We start from the raw sequence: 8,219 nt of genomic DNA on the forward strand, positions 1-8,219 counted from the left end.
CCACTCAAACTGCGTATTAACATTAATTTTCATCATTACTGAGAAAAAATCCAGTTATGATTTTGGTGCACGAACAGTTATCGAACATAACCTCGAACAGCCGAATTTTTCTCAAATCGTTCGTGTTCGCCGAACGGCTCGAACACCGCCCAAAACAGCTCGAATTTGAGATTGGCGAACAGTCCGAGTCGAACAACGCTCATCTCTACAGCTGACGTCCTCACAGGTCCTTCACCACTACAGAAGACTGCACGAGGATCTCGGACGGGAGATCGCGCCATCAGAGGGTGAGAATAATGATTGTTTTATTTTTTTTTAATTATTTTTACATTCTATCATTTACTATTGATGCAGCATATGCAGCATCAATAGTAAAAGTTGGTCACACTTGTCAAGCACTATGCTTGACAAGTGTGACCAACCTGTCAGCACTTGTCAATCACTTTTCCAAGTGATGCTAGCATCACTTAGAAAAGCTCTTGACAATACGCATGAAAGGTAAACATGCCAAAATGCTTGATTTAGGCGTTAAAAAGACATGCAAATTACGCATGCGTTTTTCCCGCCAGGGAGATGCAGAAATGAAGCAGAAAATGTCTGCTTCATTTCTGCAATGTGGGCACATAGCCTTAGGCTGAGTTTCGGAGGAGCACCAGGGTGGTAGAAACGGAAGCATTAAGCAGGCTGTCATAGTAAACCGTCAGTGATCGTGTCAGAGATCGCAGATGGAAGCTGGCATTCCATTTAAATGCTGATTGTCAGAGATTGACAGCAGAAGTTAAATGGTTAACAGCAGCTGCTGGAGCTCATTACTGGCTGTTAGAAACAGATATTTAATATATTCCATATCTCCGTGTAGAGAGAGCCCAGCTCCTGACCCAATTCCACATGCCGTCATCCCTGCAATCATGTACATGTATGTGATGTTGTGTTACGGGGTTAAATGGAGCTTCATTCAAATTATTAAATTATAATAGCGATTTCCAGCTCACACATAAAGCCCAGTATAAGCCAGGAAGTCACATGACTCGAAAGACAACCAGAGCCATGCTGAAAACCTGGGGAAGATGTCATTTGGTGAGATATGAAATAAAAAAAATAATGGGAGTGCTTCTTAAAGGAAGCTACCAAAATAATATTTATGTCTCTGTATAGATTTACAAGGTAAATGCAGTTGGTGTACTTATTGCTGTGCCTCAGCATGAAATAGACTTAAAGTAGCCATGTGAATAAACCCTTATGTGAGTTCACAAATATTATGTATTTTAATTATTTTTTTTTTTTAAAAGGTACAACACTGTAGCAGTCACCTACAACACAGGAAATCATTTTGTGTGTTTCCACTGCATGGATGATAATCGGGAGTGGAAGTATTATAATGGAATAGCTGAACACTTCCACCCAGGTGACGGCGTAAAACTTGTGACTCCAGAATTCTTGAAAACTGTTTTTAAAACCTGGCATTACACCCGGACATATTATTTTTGTGAGGCAAAATGGCGATAAACTCGATAACTAAGAAGAAATATTAGTTTGTTAAAATAAAAGTTCTCTGCACATGTGGTTGTTGTTTTATTCACAAAATTATCATAACTTTGTATTTAGATTTGAGAGTCCTCAGTGGTTGATACCTTTAATGGCTAACTGAAAAGATGGTAACAAATTGCAGCTTTCTAGACTACTCAGGTCTCTTCATCAGGCTAGTATACCACAAAATCTGAAGAGTCACATATTTATACAAAATAGGACACAGAAATAATGCAATAGATGAGACAGGTGATGAAAAGCAGAACTATCAGTATAGGAGAAGAGATAAACAGCCATGGCCGTAAATATTGGAGCAGTTCATAGATAAGAAGTGTGAAAGTTTTATTGTCCTGTGATGCCCATTTTGATGCCCAGAACCCATTGGGGCCAGGCTGGAGTGACCTGAATTTGATGTGGGCCATCACTATGTATGTAGTGGTGGTGTGAGATTAGTGGCCCAAAGTCATTTAACCCTTGAAAAACACCAGTTACTTATTCAAATCTGTGAAAAGTGGCTATTTGCCAGCTTTGATGGCCATTTTGATGATCAGAACCCTTTTGGGCCAGGCTGGAGTGACCTGAATTTGATGTGGGCCATCATTCTGTTTGTAGTGGCGGTGTGAGATCAGTATCTCAAAGTAATTTAACCCCTGAAAAACACCAGTTACTTATTTGAATCTGTGAAAAGTGGCTATTTGCCCGCTTTAATGGCCATTTTGATGCCCAGATCCCATTTGAGCCAGTCTGGAGTGACCTAGTTTTGATGTGGGCCATCACTATGTATGAAATACTGGTATGAGATCAGTGGCCCAAAGTCATTTAACCCCTGAAAAACACCAGTTACTTATTCAAATCTGTGAAAAGTGGCTATTTGCCAGCTTTCATGCCCATTTTGATGCCCAGAACCCATTTAGACCAAGCTGGAGGAAAATGAATTTGATGCGGGCCATTACTACATATGTAGTGGTGGTGTGAGATCAGTGGCTCAACGTCATTTAACCCCTGAAAAACACCAGTTACTTATTCAAATGTGTGAAAAGTGGCTATTTGCCTGCTTTGATGCCCATTTTAATGCCCAGAGCCCATTTGGGCCAAGCTGGAGTGGCCTTATTTTGATGTGGGCCATCACTATGTATGAAATACTAGTATGAGATCAGTGGCCCAAAGTCATTTAACTAATGAAAAACACCAGTTACTTATTCAAATCTGTGAAAAGTGGCAAATTGACAGCTTTGATGCCCATTTTGATGCCCAGAACCCATTTGGGCCAGGCTGGAGGAAAATGAATTTGATGCGGGCCATTACTACATAAGTAGTGGCAGTGTGAGATCAGTGGCTCAACGTAATTTAACCCCTGAAAAACACCAGTTACTTATTCAAATGTGTGAAAAGTGGCTATTTGCCTGCTTTGATGCCCATTTTAATGCCCAGAGCCCATTTGGGCCAGGCTGGAGTGGCCTTATTTTGATGTGGGCCATCACTATGTATGAAATACTAGTATGAGATCAGTGGCCCAAAGTCATTTAACTAATGAAAAACACCAGTTATGTAGCATCGGCGTCTCTGCCTCCTGCTAGGCAGAGACGCCGTCCCTCTCACCTTCCTGTTCAGCGTGCGGCGTCCTCCTGCGCTCCTTCCCTCGCTGCTGCCGGCGCGCGCTCCTTCCCGGGCACTGTGCTTAGGGCGCGCGCGCTCCCCCTCTCTTGAAGGGGCCGCGCGCGTCGTCCTAAGGAGTCCCCGGCCAATTGCCGGAGGACTTCCCATATATAAGGCACCTCCTCCAAAATGGAGGTGCCCGAGCAAAGTTGTTTGCACTGTGTCTCACCTGTGCTTCAGCCCTCAGGTTCCGCTGCTAGCCTGACTCCTCGTCCAGCCTGCCAGCCTGTTACCTGCCTTGTCTATCAGACCGCTCACCTGGGAGCGTCCACCAGTTACCTGCCTGTTACCTGCCTCGTCTGTCAGACCGCTCACCTGGGAGCGTCCACCAGTTACCTGACTGTTCCTGCCTCGTCTGTCAGACCGCTCACTTGGGAGCATCCACCAGTTACCTGACTGTTACCTGCCTCGTCTGTCAGACCGCTCACCTGGGAGCGTCCGCCAGTTACCTGCCTGTTACTTGCCTCGTCTGTCTGCCCGCTCACCTGGGAGCACCCGCCTGTTACCTGCTGTGTCCGTCAGCCTGCTCACCTGGGAGTGCCCACCAGTTACCTGCCAGATGCCCGCCTCGTCTGTCTGCCCGCTCACCTGGGAGCACCTGCCTGTTTCCTGCCAGCCTGCCTGGAGACCCTGCCGTCACTTGCTGTGACCATCTTCCTGGTAAACCTAAAGACTGTTACCTGCCCTGCTTTCTCGAACTGTGACCACCTGCCAGCTACCAGACACTTCCGCCTGCTTGCCGTGTCCATCCGCCATACCGGTCAGTCCCAGCCATCTGACCGGTGGGAGCCACCTGCTCTCTTACAAGGTCGTCCCCAGAGTATCACCTGGTCCCTCAGCCCGGATCCTCCCTATTCACGGTGTCGTTAGCTGCCGTACGACCAGGGTCGGTTCGGGTGGATACTTAGTCACGCCCCTCTGGGTCCCTACTTGCACCTCGGCACAGAGGTTCCACCACCCGGCCCCGTAACAGTTTGCTCGGGCCATGGAACCTGGTGGCACCCAAGCTCCCTCGCTCTCTGACCTATACCAGGAAGTCTCCCGTCAGAGATCCCAGCAGGAGTCCATCCTGAACCATCTGCGGAATGTCCACTCCCGCCTGGACACACTGACTGCTCCACCTACAACCACCGCTAGTTGCACGACTCGCACCCCGGCAGCGCCGCTGCCGATCAATACCATGGCATCCTGCTCTGGACTCCGGCTTTCTGCACCTCCTCGTTTCGGAGGTGACCCCGCTCAAGCTCGGGGCTTCATAAACCAGTGCACCCTGCACTTTGAACTCTTGGCACATCACTTTACCACCGACCGGGCCAAAGTGGCTTTCATAATGTCCCATCTCACTGGACAGGCACTGGCTTGGCTAAATCCCCTGTGGGAGAGAGGGGATCCCCTAGTATCCAACTTGTCAGTTTTCCTCACTGCTTTCCAGAAAGTCTTCAATGATCCGGGATGAAAGACCTCGTCAGCCTCCTCTCAGCTACGTCTCCGCCAAGGGAGTCTCACCGTAGGCCAATATGCCATATGGTTCCGTACCCTCGCTTCTGAACTTGCCTGGGATAACGAGGCCCTGCTGTCCGTCTTCTGGGAGGGTCTTTCCATTCGGATTAAAGATGAACTTGCCGGTCGGGACATCCCTCCCACCCTGGACGACCTAATGTCACTTGCTACCCGGATTGACATCCGGTTCCAGGAACGTACCAAGGAAACCACCCGTGAGAGAAGGTTTGCTCCTAACTTCCAGAGACCTGTCTCTTCTTCAGTCACTCCCCGGGCGCACTCACCCGAGCCCATGCAGGTCGACCGGACCAAGTTGGTCAAATCCCACCAGGAGTCACGCCGGGCCTAGGGGAGCTGTTTCTATTGTGGCAGCAAGGAGCACCTGATTCGTTCCTGCCCGGAGAGGTCGGGAAACGCCGGTGTCTAGGATCGCTCGGAGAGGTCGTCCTAGACAAAAGTAAGTCCTCTCCCTCCCTGACTTTGCCTGTCTCTCTCTCCTGGGGAGAGGATCGGCACTTGGAAAACGCTCACCTGGACTCTGGAGCGGCTGGGAACCTCATCTCCCAGTCCTTAGTTGAGAGATACCGTATTCCCACAAAGCCTCTCACTGAACATTTGTCAGTTGCCTCCGTGGATGGTAAACTCCTTCCAGTACCCATCCTGCTCGTCACTGAACCCTTAACTCTGCAGGTGGGAATGCTGCACTCTGAGAAGATCTCCTTCCATGTGCTATCTGGACTCTCTCACTCCCTGTTGCTAGGTCTACCTTGGCTCCAGACACATGAACCCGTATTGAACTGGCGATCTGGCGAAGTACTCCGGTGGGGTCCAAACTGCCATAGGACCTGCCTGGTTCCGGTCCGACCAGCTCGCCTTCCGCCTACTCCAGCTAATCTTCCCGGTCTCCCGGCTCCATACTGGCCCTATGCGGACGTCTTCGGTAAAAAGGAGTCAGAGTCGTTGCCACCCCATAGGCCATATGACTGCCCGATCGACCTGGTACCTGGTGCCACTCCTCCCCGTGGGCGTATCTACCCGTTGTCTGCGGCCGAAACCCGGGCCATGTCTGAATACATTGAGGAGAATCTGGCTAGGGGATTTATCCGAAAATCTACCTCCCCGGCTGGAGCCGGATTCTTCTTTGTCAAAAAGAAAGACGGCTCGCTACGTCCCTGTATTGACTACAGAGGACTCAATCTAATCACTATAAAAAACAAATACCCCCTGCCACTCATCTCCGAATTGTTTGACCGTCTCAAGGGCGCCAGGATCTTCTCCAAGCTGGATCTACGAGGGGCATATAACTTGGTCCGTATCCATCAAGGAGACGAGTGGAAGACAGCATTCAATACCCGGGACGGTCACTATGAGTACCTTGCGATGCCCTTTGGTCTCTGTAACGCACCCGCTGTCTTTCAAGAGCTGGTCAACGACATCTTCCGTGACCTCTTGTACTCCTGCGTAGTGGTTTACCTGGACGATATCTTGGTCTTCTCTCCGGATCTCCCCACACACCGGAGGGATGTTCGTCAGGTCCTGCTTAGACTCCGGCAGAACCACCTCTATGCCAAATACGAGAAGTGCCTCTTCGACCAGACCTCCCTTCCATTCTTGGGCTATGTTATCTGCCAGACAGGTCTACAAATGGATCCGGAGAAGCTCTCTTCTGTTCTAAAATGGCCCCGTCCAGAAGGTTTGAAGGCGATACAGCGATTCCTGGGCTTCGCTAATTACTATCGTCTTTTCATCCCACACTTCTCATCCCGGACTGCTCCCATATCTGTGCTCACCCGTAAGGGGGCAAATCCCAAGGTATGGTCACCTGAAGCCGAGGAGGCCTTCCTTTCCTTAAAGAGAGCCTTCGCCTCTGCCCCCGTCCTGCATCGTCCGGACTATAATAAACAATTCTACCTGGAGGTTGATGCCTCCTCCTCCGGAGCCGGAGCGGTACTCACCCAAAAATCTTCTACCGGGAGAATGGTAACCTGCGGCTTCTTTTCCAAAATCTTCTCCTCGTCTGAGAGCAACTACTCCATAGGAGACCGTGAATTGCTAGCCATCAAATTGGCACTGGAGGAGTGGCGCTATCTGCTAGAAGGGGCTCTCTACCCGGTAATCATCTACACGGATCACAAAAACCTGGCATATCTCCAAAATGCCCAGAGACTCAATCCTCGCCAGGCCCGGTGGTCGTTGTTTTTTGCCCGTTTCGACTTCATTCTTCATTTCCGCCCAGCGGACAAGAACGTCAAAGCTGATGCCTTGTCCCGGTCCTCCCTGTCCTCCGATCTAGAGGAGGAGCCTACGCACATCATTGACTCCTCCAAGGTGATGAATGTGGCCCCCTTGGATCTGACTCGTCTTCCACCCGGTAAGACATTTGTAGCAGTATCCGATCGGGAAAGGGTTCTTCGCTGGGGACATTTTTCTAAACTAGCTGGCCATGCTGGCCAAAAGAAGACCTTCCAGCTCATTTCCCGGCATTACTGGTGGCCTACCTTGTGTAAGGACGTTGTAGACTTCGTCGCGGCCTGTTCATCCTGTGCCCGTAACAAAGTTCCCAGACATCTACCAGCTGGCCATCTCTTGCCCCTGCCCGTACCTGCTGCTCCATGGCAGCACATTGCTATGGACTTTATCACCGATCTTCCTGTTTCTGCCGGTTGTACAGTCATTTAGAATCATAGAATCATAGAATGGTAGAGTTGGAAGGGACCTCCTGGGTCATCTGGTCCAACCCCCTGCTCAAAGCAGGATTCACTAGATCATCTCATCTGGGTGGTCGTTGACCGCTTTTCTAGAATGGCCCACTTCATTCCCCTGCCTGGCCTCCCATCTGCACCCGAGCTGTCTAAAGACTTTATCCGCCATATCTTCCGTCTCCAAGGCCTACCCCTCCACATCGTGTCGGATCGTGGGGTTCAGTTCACCTCACGCTTCAGGAGAGCCACATGTAAGCTGCTAGACGTCACCCTGGATTTCTCCTCCGCTTACCACCCACAGTCCAATGGTCAAGTGGAGCGAATCAATCAGATCCTGACCAGCTACCTCCGGCACTTCATTAATGCCCACCATTCAGATTGGGTGGATCTCCTACCATGGGCCGATTTCTCTTATAATAATCATGAGAGCGAATCCTCTTCCCAATCCCCGTTCTTTATTGTCAATGGCCAGTACCCCCGGATTCCAGTTCCTGTCTCCGCTTCTGTGGACAACCCTGCCGCAGAGTCTCTTGTCAGCGAGTTTTCTACTATTTGGGAGAATACCAGGTCCGCTCTTCTTCTGTCCTCCGAGCGGATGAAGAGATATGCTGATAAGAGACGTCTGGATCCACCTCAATTCCGTTTGGGAGACAAGGTTTGGCTCTCTTCCAAATATGTGCGGCTCAAAGTACCCTCCTACAAGTTGGGCCCTCGGTTCATCGGACCCTTCGAAGTACTCAGGCAAATTAACCCAGTGGCCTACAAATTAAAACTCCCAGCCACCCTATGCATTCCCAACTCCTTCCACGTATCCCTCCTCAAACCCATTGTCCT

This window comes from Phyllobates terribilis, unplaced genomic scaffold (genome assembly GCF_046119375.1).
Source record: "Phyllobates terribilis strain yellow unplaced genomic scaffold, ASM4611937v1 Scaffold_238__1_contigs__length_3037890, whole genome shotgun sequence".
Lineage (NCBI taxonomy): Eukaryota > Metazoa > Chordata > Amphibia > Anura > Dendrobatidae > Phyllobates > Phyllobates terribilis.